Source organism: Aethina tumida, chromosome 7 (assembly GCF_024364675.1).
Source record: "Aethina tumida isolate Nest 87 chromosome 7, icAetTumi1.1, whole genome shotgun sequence".
Taxonomy (NCBI): Eukaryota; Metazoa; Arthropoda; class Insecta; order Coleoptera; family Nitidulidae; genus Aethina; species Aethina tumida.
In genome coordinates, this window is record NC_065441.1 from 10,756,084 (window position 1) to 10,771,845 (window position 15,762).

General features: G+C 27.5%; 1 protein-coding gene across 3 annotated transcripts in view; it reads left to right on the forward strand.

Moving 5' to 3' along the window:
* Positions 1-227: 227 nt before the first annotated feature.
* Positions 228-15,762, forward strand: part of LOC109599190 (activating transcription factor 3) — a 33,784-nt gene continuing 18,249 nt past the window's right edge. For 2 of the 3 annotated variants that reach the window (XM_049969718.1, XM_049969720.1), the window contains exon 1: positions 228-438. The gene's annotated coding sequence lies outside the window, so the exon portion shown is untranslated. Of the gene's footprint in view, positions 439-13,036; positions 13,082-15,762 lie in introns of all 3 variants that reach the window. The other variant, XM_049969719.1, reaches the window with a different exon arrangement.

Consider the following 15,762-nt stretch of genomic DNA (forward strand, 5'->3'; position numbering starts at 1 on the left):
AAATATTAAACATGCAGAAGATATTTGTCGAGCTTTGTACTGCTGTATCCCTGCACGCGGCATAGATCCGCAGGAGTGTCGATTGTAGTCCGCCAAACGTTCGGCGTCTCCAACCAATGGCAACTCGCCATGATGTCATGTTCCTCCAATGAGATGAAAGAAACATGACATCAAGGTCTAAAAATAGCCCGTTTAAAAGTAAAACCGCGTGTTCGGTACCAAAACGTTTGAGTGCGAAAAGCAACACGGGCGGATTCAAATCTGAGAGCCGGCATATGCGATGTATTATAACATAAACACGGTGCCTTCATTTAAATTGTGCTATTCACCCGTTCATTATTTTGTGATACTGTGTCAGAGACTCCGTGTCTGTGCTAATTATTATAAACTTTACGAGAGTGGTTCTAATTTAGTTTGCTGCAGGTGGTTGAATGCGAGGTAAATGTTTATATTTACCCCTGACTCCTAAGCTTCACATTTCATCGAGCTTACTAAAAAACTGTCTTGCATGGATGTCACCTGCTGCATACCATATTGTACCACCTGTATGTTTTTTCTAATCCTTTTTCACAACGATTGTATTTACTTAACATTTGGTCAATTCGAAGCGTCTTTGAAGATCCGGTTAAGGAGCAAATCAGTTGATGAATGGCACTTCATTTATTGAGAAGGAAAAGCTTGTTTTTCTTATTAGATCTTATGCTTATTTAGTTTATTAATTTATTATAAATGTCTAGTTAATTTTTATTTTCATCTTAAAGGATGAAAATTTTCAAAGATAAAATTTGCTTCGTTTTCCAAATAATTAAATATGATTGTAAAAGGATTATTTGCTTTCTCATTTGTCATGTATGTTTTAAATATATAATATTCCTTAATTGTCTTGTATTTTTATTGTCGGTCAAAAAATTAGCACAAATAAGAGCTTTTTTAAAGTAAATTTCATTTCTCTACATGCTTTTTTTAAATCACTTACTAATTATTTAATTGTGAGTGTAAACGGATACAAAAATTATCGATTCATAACAAATTCAATTATTTTAATTCATTACCCATGTAGGACCAAAGATCAATGCAGATCGATTAATTTTAAATTGTGTAACTCAATTTTGGATTAAGAAAACATCTTAAATTCATAAAATTTCATTTGCTTATTCGTAAACTTTCAGAAAGAAAATATCCTATTGTTTTTAGAATGAAAAACAGTCTAGAAGGAAGTAATTAATTCAGCTACATCTATGTAAATTCACAAACAAATATACCTTGGGTCGTTGTGATTATTATCTAATTACATTTACATGTACATGTTTATTGTGCGAATGTGTGAGAAAAATAAAATTTTATAGTAATTGATTTAGAAAATATAAAATTTGTAGCTTTTGGTCGAATGCTAACTGCGAATGCTACATTATTTAAGATCGGAGGACTGTTTACTCAATAATTAACGTCAAAATAATTTACTTATAAAACAATTAATATCAATCTAAAATACTTATTTACAATGTTTATAAAAAAAACTCTGAAGTACCAATTCAAATGTTATGTTGCAATAGAAGAGTTTTGTTGGTTTACATATTGTATATGATAGTATATTATTTTGGAATTTTATGGAAAAAGTATTCATAACGATAAATTTTAATTTATATTAATATTATTAAGTATGTTAAATTCAAAGTGGTCTGAATAAAATGTTTTGTAAAGTTTAATCAAATTTACCCTTTAATTAAAAACCTCGACAAATATAAGGGAATTAAAATTTATTTTACGAGTAATATTTTCCACTTACATACATCATAATCTTCATGAGGTTTAACATTATTGGGTGTCATGTCCAACGTTTCACACTTTGCTACGCTTCCTCATTACTATTTGGTTATTTTATTCATTCATTAATAATTATTTGTTGTTTTTTTTTCTAATTAGTCAAACATTAAAAAAGTTAACTCAAAGTAAACGCAATTATTTCGAATTTTTCTAATCATCATTCCACATATTTTCATCAAAATAAGTCGGTTTGTTTTAATTAACTGTAATCTAAATTTTGATATTAATGTAAAACTGAACTGAACAAAATAAAAATTAAAAAAAAATTTCAAATACAAAAGATTCTGTCGACTTTCAAGATTTGACTATTTTTTCAAACAAATTACTAGTATAATATCGGGTAATATTTAACACTATTACACTAACAAATTACATACTAGTTTTTAAAAACTGATCAGAATTCTCTTAAAAACTTTCATGACAATTATATAATGTTTATGTGAAATGGGAAAAAAGTTAATAATATAATAATTTACTTTGACTTTAGCATAAAGATTGGTTAAGGGATAATTTGGCAATGTATATAGTGACAAGAGTTTTTCAGATAGACAATTTAGTTGATGCAAAGGGCTTGGCTACATTTTGAGTCGTTAAACGTTTAAACGTTTGTCAATATTGCTATAAATTAACATAATATATCTTGAGGAAACTATTATAATAGATTCAGTAAATTGTTTAAAGTTATTTATGTATTTTACCAATAAATAAATTACTGCTTTCCAAAATGATAATGTCTTAAAATATAAATTTGGCCACACACCAAAACAATTTGTTATGTGAATGGAGTAAATAGATCATTTCGTAACTAATTGAACGAATTGATAAATTGAAAATAATAATTTTCATTCAGCATTCCTGAGTTTTTGGTAAACTTGTTGGTATTGTTTCATTAAATTTAATTAGTCCTACATTAAAATTGTATCTGATTAACATTTGGAGATCCATAATTAGGTCACACACTTGGCTTAATTAAAAGAAACAATTAAGACAATAAAAAATAATTGTAAATTGAAAAATGTTAGCGTTATTATGTTATGCAGAAACACACTAGCATAGACATGGGCTCGGCCATACTTAAAAATTATAATAATCAGTAAAAATGGTACATTTTTTTAATTAAACGCCCGTCTGGGGTACTACGTAGAATTTAAAACGAAATAAAAACAAAACTTAAAAATAAAATAATTTGGCATTAAAAATATCTGATCATGTAATTACATGCACTTCGGAATAAAGTCCATCACACACCATAAAGAAATGTCACGTAGTGCCAACCTTTCAAAAATAAACCTGACGGCATTACACATGAAGCTCAAGTTTGATAGGCTTCAAATATTTGACAAGGTGCTTTAAGAAACCGGTGTAAATTTTGCTTCCACCATAAATTTTACGGTTACGTGTTTTAGCACATAACATAAATTATATTTGGGTAGCACATATTCAGATTTATCTTTTGATAAGAACATTGTCTGGAATTATAAATTTTGGGTGTGAACATTGCATTGCCCCCTTGATTCTGATACTTAAACGAAAATATTATTAAAAATGGTCTTGATAAGTACTGATAATATAAATTGATTTTCCTAATATGGATAAAAATATTGGTTCTAATAAAGATATAGATTAATGTTAGTCTGCTTACGTGTGTAAACGCACTGCAAATTGGACGTTTACCTATTTATTCCACGTTGCATGATAAGATAAGGAATTGTTGCAAAATTTTTATCAGCGATAAAAAATTACTTTTATAATTTAAGAAAATTACTTTTCTTAGAATTTTTTTAAATTAAATATATATCAGGTGCTAATAAAACAATATTGATATATTAAGTTAAATAATACTGTGTGACTATAAATGAAGTACTGATGGATCAGAAACGCATGAAAAATTAATAAACAATAATAAAATTGATATTATTCCTAAAAGTCTTTATATCGATCAAATATCTAATATCTAGATATACAAATATTCATTGGTTTTAATAAATATTTATTGTTGATGAACAAACGCAGTCAAATTTCATGATTTAATGATTTAATGAAACAATATTGAACAATACCAGTGCCAGCCTTGTCCATCTTGGTGCCTCGAGCCAGATTTTTTCCACACCCATTATTTCTTAATATATCAGATGTCCATAATAAAATTAATAATAAAGTCGCAACAGCAAACAATTTTATAATAATTTGCATTAAATATTATTTTTAATGATCATTATGACTTTTGCAAGTCACCCACCCCGTATAGACTAACATTTTAACCGTATAAAAAGATTTAAATTCAATCATGCCTCTGTTTATCATGTTTAGCTCATTGTCAACTGATTATTAAATTAAAATTTATTACAGAGAAATGTTAAATAAATGAGCCTACGTAACAAGCTTAATTCCTGCGTACTTAGTGGACATGGAGTTCCACGTGAACGAAAACACTTCTTTAGTATTTAGCATAGTTATGCCTTTTGTATACGTAGACATTCTCGCATTAGCCAAATTGTAATTCGATCTGAAGCTATAAATTCCTATTTGGGAACACGCAACTGTCAAAATGATTTAATGTTATTTATTAACCTAATGGTACTCGGTTTTTATACAATTTTTTGTTCAAACTTTTGGTAAATTCGAACATTATTCAAATAATGTTTTATTATAGCGTCACGCCATTCATCGGGTGAACTTTTTAAGATAAACTTTGTTTACGAATAACTGCATACGTGACTTTAACGCATTAAATTAACAATTTCAGTTTGTGTAATTCAATTTTTGCTTTAATTATTCAAGTAAATAAAATTACACATTGTTCTATACTAATTTAACTAAAAAATATCGCATCAACCGTAAAATTTCGTGGTATGTTGTGTGTCGAAATCGCAGGTAAATTCTGCAGGCATGTTTTTTATTCAACAGAAAACAACATCTACATTCAACTCCCATGCTCAAGCACAAACAAGGTCAAGCAAACTGGTGATAGTATTCGAAAACATAAAAATGGCTTGAAAATGCAATAAATAATGTTAATATTAAAAAACACATTTACTATAATCGACTGTTAATAGAAACCGCACTGAACACGAAACGCGGCTTGCCGGGCATAAGTTGCATTTTATTATTCTTGAAGTACAGAGCGAAGTCATAATGCAGAAGTAATTATTGTTATGTGAGCATAACAAAGTAGTGGGTGGAAAAACTGATCGAGCAAGTGATCTATCCAAGTAAACTATGCATGCTTCGACATATACTGCCCAACGCAATCAATAGTTGAAGCTGTTATCTGAGAAAAAAGTGGGTATGCCAATTCGGTAATTTAAACTTAATACAAAACATGACATTAGTACAAATATTACGATGCTAGTCAAAATTTTGCTTACTCTATGATATAGATAAGAAAAAAGTCTGAAGTGGAATTAGTTCCGGGAAATAATGTGCTTAATCTTTGAAAATACCATAATTATTGTGGTAACAAACTAATATATTTGGCAGTTTAATCTGAAAGTTTATAGTATTTTCATTAATAAATATTTCAAGATTCGTTCCTTATATTAGAGTAAATTTCAATTATCCACGTTAATAAAACTAAAAAAAAAATTTATTTCAAAAATTGTGTTCTCAAAAAACAATAGCACAGTTCAATATATTTTATAAAGTAACGAATTTATTTAGTTTATACTGAGCAGAAAACTATGTTTCAATATGCAACATTTGTGTATGATAACGATTATATGATTAGGACCTAAATTAAGTATAAAGTGAAGTTATTTCCAGGAAAGGTTAGTTTTTTAGAAGCTTTTATAATAAGATTTATCCAGTTTAGCCAATTTTCACATTTTATACAAAACACCTACATAAAAATCATAATTCGTAACTATCCATGTTTAATAAGCTACAACAATTATGATATTTTCTCATAATTAATATTCCATTTTAGCAAGAGAGTATATCAATTTTGTTGAGGAGCTATAAAGATAAGTTCATTCAGATTAGCCAGTTTCGACATTGTATAAAGACAATTCAACAAAATTATGTTTCATTGAAGTGAATTAAGTAAATTTAAATTAACCATCTTTTATATATTTAAATAATTTTAAAAAATACAAATAGAAAATGGAATTTCTATCATAGGTTGAGTAGCGTAGATTTTACCATCGGTTGTCTGTCAAGGGCTTGACTCCATTTGGAATAAGCGCTATTTATAGCGTTTCTTTTTTATTTGACTGCACCTAGATAAATCTCGTATACGGTTTTGTTACCGCTGATTAATAGTTAATTGTTTATTTCACTTATGACATCAAATTCTAAATTAAAATACTACTAACCAGTTGAAAACGTGATGCATTAATTTGTTTTGTTTTCCTTTTCATTAAGTTATGGATATTTTTAATAACATTGGTGTTGGTATGTTGCATTAAGGAAAATATAAATTTCTTTAAATCATCAATAATAGCTTCTCCACAAAATAATTAAGTAAACAATAATTATAACCACCATAATATCATAACTTTTCCGCAATTTCCGTTGTAGCACGATAAACTATTTTATCATTTAAAAAATTACACAGTTTTCATAATTTTTAGTAATCTTTACATTTGACTAAGTTTAATGTACTTTAGGATAATCGTTAATATTAATATTTTCATTTTAGGTGAGAATATGACATGAACAAGTTAAAGTTGATGAGTGAGTATGTATAGGTATAAGTTAATGAAATATTTATAACCTGTAGGATTATGATGGGTGATTATCAAAGAATTCAATCAAGCTAATTATCCACTCATTGAATTCAGACCAAATTAATTTGTGAAATGATTAAAGCGGGTTTATGGTAAACAAAATTTGGGATCCGTTTAAGAATGAGATGTAAAAATAAATCAATATATTAACACTCTATTTTTGCTCACATTATCTCCATCGCTGTTTACTTTCAAATTAATCAAGAGGAATCCATTAAAACAATAATCCACATAAGTCTTGCAAATTAAAATCTAAGTGCACCTTGAATATTTTTTTTAATAGAATTGAATGTTTATCACTGCGAGGGATATTAAGAAGTAAATTAACTAACAATAGTTGCCATTGTAATCTAACGTCCGTGATATGTAATTACATCAAATTTATTCAGCAGACATTCTATCGTCCATCAGTCAATTATTGAACCTAGTCATGCAAATATTTAATCAAAATTTATACTAGCCCGCCACTTCCTATACTGATATCGTTGGCTAGGCTGCGCAACCAAATATCGCATCCTTGAACACAAAAACCCATAAAACCTGTATAACGAAGACTTCTTTCTGTTTCAAGTTCGAATGTTACTAAACACCTGTTCAAAGGTGTAACTTCCATAAACGAAATTAGCAATTGTTTTAAAGCTATCGTATAATTTTAATTAAATTATACGTTGTGTTCTGAGGAGGCGTGTTTGCCTGAAAATGATCATCAAGATCCATATAACCGTGGCATTGATTTGTTAATAAATAACTAAATGCAATAAAATAAATACATGATAACCGAAGCAATTAGGAGTCAGAACTGAAACTCTCTTGGAGTGATATTCAAAAAGTTTTCAAGTGCCATCGCAAAGTCGAATACCAATTAACCTGTTCTTGTTTTTTGGCGTTTCGAAAGGGTGGGGCGAATGACGTCATCGCTATATAATTTAAATAAGCATAATAAATTTTGATTATTTTTTGGGAATGTGTCGAGCATTTCAAACCGTTATCTATGTTTTCTAATTAATTGTTATATGGTTTGTGCACAATAACATATTTTTAACAATTTTTTACGGCAAAAAAATGTAAATGTAGCTTTTGATACCAACGTGATTTTGATGTAAATCATATATTACAAAATATATTTTTAAAAACAACAATTAATTAGACCTAATTTTATTTCTTTTACAGATAAAGGTATTGGGGAATCTTTTAATTTTTCCTTTAAGCAAAAATTAAGTAATTTAATTTACAAAATATATATTGATAATTATTTATGTATATATATATATTCATAAAATATTCATAGATTGGACTTTGTTACATTCAAAATTAATTTGATTATTTTAAAGTAAACCTTTTAAATATTATAAGAACATTATAATTTTATCAAATTTAAAAAAATGTCGAATAAATTTAATTCTCAAAACTTTTGTGTGATTAATATACACCCTGTATAATATATAATATAATTTCTTATATTCCGATGGATTTTGAGTGAAGTATGTTGTTAGATTTGAAATTAAATCCTCTTATATTTTTGTTTAAATTATATATTTTTGTAAGAACAAAGTTTTTTAATTTTGGGGAAATTCTTAATGGACTTAGAAAAATAATCAACTGATTAATATCAAGATATTTATCGTTAAAAATTATCTAAAATAATTATCAACGATCCGTGTTAAATATGATTAACACTAGTAATCGATTTTCTCTATTATATTTCACTATGAAAATTTTCTCACGTGTGCTAATTTTTGATAAACGACAACTCAGTTTTTAAAAAATCCAATTTCAAAACACATGGTCAAAGTTTTGACAGTCAAACATTCAAATTTCTTAAACCTATTGCCGTTAAAACATTTGTCCAAGTCATAATATTAATGTGGTACATTTATTGGCGGTGACAGGAAGTAGGTAATTTCAACAACAAATTAATAAGTCTTTAAATTTATTGCGGACGACATCTTGTTAATAGATTTAAGAAAACCCACGGGACACCTTGAATTGAAAATTTTCGTTTTCAGTAATTTCGAGTTTCGCAATATAAACATTAAAATATTTATAAATAAGATCAATAAATCTTCGACAGAGAATTGTGGCATATGGTTTTCGCCTGGGATTACATTAAATAAGTAGGCAGAATACATTGGCGTAACCAAACAATTTTTATTAGGTGTAGGTGAAAATTTTTAGGATATAATAAGGTTGCTTTACTGTTTCTTAATGTTGGTTAGAAATGCATTTAGAACAAATAAAAATGGCACAATAAACAGTGATAAAACAGTATTTTTAAAACCGAGATCGTGGAATCCTTTAACCTCATGATAACCCAATTCGTCATCTCTCCTACGGTGTTTGCCTCATCTATGACGTTTCGCCAATGTGCAATTGCATCTATAAATAAAGAATGTTATAATCCACTACGTAGTGTATAGTAAGATGTTAACGTGAGTAATTCCATTTCCCGGTACTGTAAAATATCTGCATAAATTACGTCATTAATTTTACATTCTCATTCACTATTTTGCGATATGAGTATCGGTGGTCAGAAAGGCGTGCGCTATGACAACAGAGACATGCTGTCTGCAGAAACATTTCCTGTTTTCAATTCCTTGTTGTTAACTAGGGATCGTAATTATCTTTGTTACTGTCCTTGAGTTATTGTTATTTTACTAAAGCTTTATAATAACAACAAAATATCTTTTCCCCTGAAAAATAACAGCAATTAATTAGTCATTAAATAAGTTAATGCTTCTTTTTACTGCTTTTAATACAATCTAAAATTGTAAGCTTAACCTATGTTACTTTTATTTAAAGTCGTATATTTTATTTTGATTTCCACTCTTATGGTTTATCGTTGTAAGTATGTAATTGTATTTTTTGTTGATTAATGAGAAGTTTTTTTATTAAAATTAACCGCAGGAATTATCATACTTTCATTGTTCAGTCAGTGCTCCAGCTGTCTAGTGATTCACTGGAGTCTAATAAATGTTTATTTACTGTTTCATGAAAAACCACTAATATAGTGTATTAAAATTTCGAGAATTTAATAATAGGCCCCAACAGGATGTTGATATTCTAGAATAATTTGAGTAAAATGTTTTTTCCAAGAATACATTTTATGGAAGAAAGGTATTCGTCCCTTCCTGTTGCAAAACACATCTTATTTTAGATATCTATTAAAAACATTGTATTTACAAACATTCACAAACTTTTTATGATTTTTGTTCTTTCTACTAATATATACCAGTTTATTCTTAGCATATAATTTATAAAATATATTTTTTAATTAAGACTTACGTTTCAAAATCTAATAATATAAAAAAGAACAGAATAAATTAGTAAAATAAATATGTATAATAGAAAAATATAAAACACATATTTATTCAATATTAGGTCTGAAGTTTTTTGTTGCTTATGTTGAAATTGAATTATTTATTTTGATTATTTATCAAATACAAATTAGTTTATTTTTATCACTTACAAAAAATATATTTTTTATATTGAGATTTAATTTTTAATTTTATTTAATTAAAGTCACAACAAAAATTATTTATAATAGGATTCCAGCTTTTTGCTATTTAGTTTGAATTTGAATAATATTTTAGAAGCAAATTAAAGAATTATTTATAATATATATTATTTAAATATATATTTGATTTAAGTTTGTTATTTGATTTCCTTGTTTGGATAGATCAGTTCATGGAAAATCATCTAAAAACCACTAATATTATGCACGAATTCATATTAACAAACCAGTTTTTTTTTTAATTTACCTTTAAAAATATTTATAAAAGCTTGACCATAAAATTAATGATGAAAACTAGAAAGGGATATTGGCCAATGCATTTAAGTTGAATTACACGAAATACCGCCATTTAAAGTCGTTTCGTCGGCACGAGTTTTTATAATTCCTAATTGATTTATTATGTTTTTATCATCATTTGAATTACTTTATAGTTTTTCTCTGTCATTAATAAAACGTCAAAATTAATACGTTTTATCTCTAGACGCGACACCTTTGGGATGCCTCTGGTTCAGAAATTAAGCGCTCGTTATAAATAGCTGCAATTTGAACGGTATAATATAACCACACAAAAAATTGTTCCAAGGACACGATGCTCTTTAATTTGTTTTTAATTAATTAAATGTTCAATTTAGCTTTATTTATTATTATCGGTCCGCTTTAATTAATGTGATTGCATAAAAAAAATTATGTTTAGCAAAAACTATTAATTATAATTGCCACAAAATCTAAATTTCATCAATTTTATCTTGCGATAACTGTCAATTATGGTTGCCAACAAAATAAATTGTATAAATATATACAGTACAGTGTAATATTTTTACGACGAACTTAAATATCTAAATTTTGACTCGAATTTAATGTTCGTGGTGTCCCAGTTAAAAAAATCTATTCATATATTCTATAAATCAGTAGTCGGCGATAAATATTATTTGAGTTTAATTTAGATTTTCTAATGTGCATTTGTTTGAAGTTTGAGTTTATCGAGGTCACATATTTATAGAAGAATATATTTGCAAAATTTTGCTAGAGAAAAAACGTACTTTTTAAGACAAATTAGTTCTCCCAACATATATCGATAATTTTCAGATGGAACAAGAACCTCGAATAAAAACTATGTAAAATGTTGTCAATCTAAAATTTTCCCACAAAATTGTCCCAAATTTCTCAGATTCATATGAGACTATTTTTTATAGAAAGAGTTGTCTTGTCAAATCTCATTTGAAAATTAATTTAGTTCGTTGCTGGGTAGTTATGAACGTTTTATATAAAGTACTAAACAAACTATTTGATGTTTATTCCTAGGCTTGTAATGGTTCAGTATCTGGTTCACATCTGAATTATTGGTGATGCCCAAAATATTTATCAGGATCTCACTGTATTTCATCGTTATACTGGTACAAAAGTATTCAGATCCTTACAAAAAATATTTTATTTCGTACTTTATTTAAATAAATACACTCATGCCATTTTGTAATATGTAGGTTGCTATAAACAATTAGTGACTAACTTACACAACCTTTGGCAAAAATTGCAAATAAAATTATGCGTGATCTCATGTGGTAGTACCATTTTAATTTTCTTTGGTCTCTTTGATTTTTATGTATCCATTACCATTCACAACCTATAATAAGGACAAATAATTAAAGACCAGGCCAGCAATTTGTATTCAAATTTTATGCACACGCTCCGCACATAAGAATTAAGCATTACTAATATGAGCGGCAAGCCTTCAAAGAAAATGGGCGGGTATTTGATTGTAAATACACGCAATTCCAATTGGATAACTTATCTTACATGATTTTATTTGTTTTCACAGTTTAATAGATAAATTCAACTCGGCTGTGATCTGGTTGTGAAGAGTAATGCGTTCCGTCACCATTTGATATTCTCACATTTCCTATTTTTCGTTAAAATCTACAAGTTAATCATAAGTAAACAATTCATTAGAAGGATGTGATCCACATACTTAAATAACATTATTGTTAGTATTATTAAAATTGTATCTTTCAATTATTTTTTTTAAATCTTTTTCCTATTGCAACAGGTATTATTAATATTTTATAGAAATTTATATATTTTCATTGCTAATTTTATAAATTTTCACCTTAATGTCTAAATTTAGGTTGATGTACCTCATCTTATTTTATCATAAACATAATCATTTAATCTAAAATTACAAAAATGTCATAAACAATAAAGAATTACGACATATCAATGAAATATATGTATCAATGGATTATCATCTTTGGAATAAACTATAACTGATACAATTCACGTAAAATATAAAACTACATTATTTAATCTGAAGAGTAAAAATCTTATTTCCCTATTGTTCTAACGTAAATTGTTTACACTTCATTGAGTAATCCATCTCCCAGTAAATTCAAATATGACAAATTTTCTAATTACGTCTTTTAATGTATGTATGCGTTACTAACCAAAATACAATATGAAATGCAAGGCAATCTTTTGTTTAATTGCAAACATTAAATATTTATCAGCTAAACAACGAATTCAAAGAACTAACACGACTTTCCTGTTTTATTGCCACGACCAAAATAAATTAATGACCTTAAAAATATTTACTAGAGTTCTAAATACTATAATAAAATATGGCAGTAATGAGACTATAAATTTCAACCCAGGCGATTATGAACAGTGTTATATGCGGGTATTTAATTTATAACTATATGTATTCCTTGTGGTGGTAGACAGAATAATTAACAAAAATTAATTTTTTATTAATTACTTTAATTAACTGAACAACAGTTGGCTGCACGTATTTTTTAAGACCGTGCCCAACCTGCAGCTGATCATTTTATTTACGAAACTAGCATCCTCGTACAATAGTTGTAAACTTAATAAATATGTTTTATGAGTAATGCAATTGTGTCGCGCATATTAATGTTAGCAATTCAACATTAATAGCTGATTATTATCTTTATTTCTTTAATAATTTTTATATTTATTACAGGTAAGCTTTTACAACGTGGTAATTCTTCGTTGAGATGAACCGAAGGTAAAAACAATTTATTACTCGGCGACCTTTGAAAACAAGTTGCTAATAAATAGATAAAATTTATATTAGTCACTAAATATAACAAAATTTTAGTTACTTCATGATATTAGTGATACCATTTTACTGGGTGAATCTATGAAAAAAAAATTAAATACTTAAATTTGATTAAAATCAATCATTCCACCCTTTGATATATACTTCATACATATCAATTATAGTTTTATCTTCAAGAGCATGATAAACGTCTGTAGCATAATTTACTAGAGTTTATATTTGAAAATCATTTAATTAAAAAAATTAAAGTTATTGATTCATTCTTAAAGATTTCAAAAAATTCATTGAGAAATCTTGATACAGATAAGATTATAACACATATATCATTTCGAAGTTTAGATAAAATTAAATCGATATGTATTTTATCACAAAACATCAAGATATATACATCAATAATAACTGGTTGTTGGTTTTTTAATTTGTAATTAAATACATTTTGATCAGCATCAGTGTGTCGTGAATATCAGGCTGTAAATAAGGTAAAATATTTATTATTTTGTCTTCTTTCATTCCTATTTCAGAAGGAAGTTTGAAACTTATATACTATATTTCTACTTTCTAGAAATATTATTTGCAATCATACACCTTGGTCTCTTTTTGTTAAAATAAAAAACAGTTTTGCCAACTATTGTTATTGACGTTGGAGGTTTCTTACCATTAGTGAAGATGAACTCACCTTTCTTTTAAGGTCATTTATTCTCACTTATGTAATTAAATCTATAGGCACGTGTAGAGTAAATAATGAATAGTAATTTATAATTGAATCATATTTTCTTGTGGTTAAAGGGTGAATGATATATCTCGTATTGTTTTAAATTATAAGTATTACCGCATGCCAATAAATTACTTATAATTGTGCATAATTGTTAAATAGTTTCCCATTTTTAATCAAAACGAATAAACAGAGCATTGTTGCCCAACTCGCCATAATGAAATTAGTCTTTTTTGTTGTTTTAGCCATTAATGTAAAAGCAATTTGTTAGTCTAGAGCCATAAAATTTGGCCTTGACAACTATTAAAATTGCATTATTCAAATTTTAGTGCAGATTCTATTGTAATGTAAACATTTCAAGGATTGTCTTTATTGTATTAAACAATAATCTAAGTGTATACATATATTTTGTTATTCTGTTATTTAAATAGTAGATAATTATTTACTGCAGTTTAAGCCTTTGCATACTCTTTTTTTATAAAAGGAATTGATGTCACCAATAAAATATTTTATGAAACAATTTAAACTAGAATAAACGTGGTTCCAATGGTTGTTCATCTTATACAGAGACTAAATTTCTAAGAAAATTTGAATTTACGAGTTCAGTACCCCTTTAAGTAATCAAATTAAATCAATTAATATTTCTTTAAATTTAAATTCATTCAATATACAGATAATCCATTTTGTTAATTAAAACTTTTATAGGCATACTTAATTGGTTCAATTTGTGTTAATTTGCGATCGTGACGAATTTGTTTGAAACTTTCATTACACAAGTTTTTGCAGTTTATACTCTACGAAATATACGGTTTAGTTCATAAGACTATCGCATTTGTTATCGTCTTTGGTGGTTTCTTATAAAAAAGGAAGAATGTAAAGAGATAATCTACTGTAGAAACCTCATAAAATATTTATCTTCGGAAAAATATGATTATTAGTTTTCGTTTATAGTTTTGAATCGATTCTACGAAAGATCAGCGCCATAAAAGTTGAAATTTCTGAGGTTTCTTGTGAGTTCTCATTTGTATACCTTATAGATAAGAAGTTGTTTTAGAATAACAGCCATTTTTATACAAATAAGGTGGGAGAAACGTTTTACTTCTACAATTTATGTTTGTATCTAGTATTATTCCTAGTAAAACACTATCTCAACTAGATTATAAGCCAACAAAATAGAAATATAATGTAATGAAAAAATATAATATATAAATCAATTAAACAGGCATGAGAAAAAATGTTGCTCTGCTTTGATGTCTGCCATACATACCACATAGTTTCTATTACTTAACTGATTACACTAGTATGTCTAGGAGGAAAAACAAACAGATGTGCATTTCAAGGATGTTTCGGAAATCTTTTTAGCAGACATGCCAACAGTGTGTTGCTGTCGCGAACTGGAACATCTTGGACTACAACAATATGAATAATTGTTTGTGTACGAGCTGGTGCAAAATTATGTCAGACACCACATTTTACACATGAGAATTCTTTAATATTTTTACTCTAAAATGATCTTTAATATTAAAAAAAGTGTAATATCAGTTCACAAGTAACTTTGTTATTTTAACACGATCAAATTTCATCCGTCTAATGGTTTATTTTCATTTTTGTTGGGTGCTACCAACTAAAAATCACTTCAACATAAACATGACATCAAGAAAATTTATCCCACATCTCAAACGTCCCAAAACAATTTGCAATCGTCGTCGATATATTCGAATAATGCAACGGGATCCAGACAGGTCGTTCAATCACTAAATGTTTTGGCAACACATCAAAACTCGGAGATTAACCACAAAGACGTTTCTAATAAATAACGGCTTCACTCTCGCGCTCATTGTCGTGCTGGAAAATTCGAAATGTTGTAACATAAATTACATCCGACCGTTTCCTGTTGTGCAATTTTGTGGCCCAC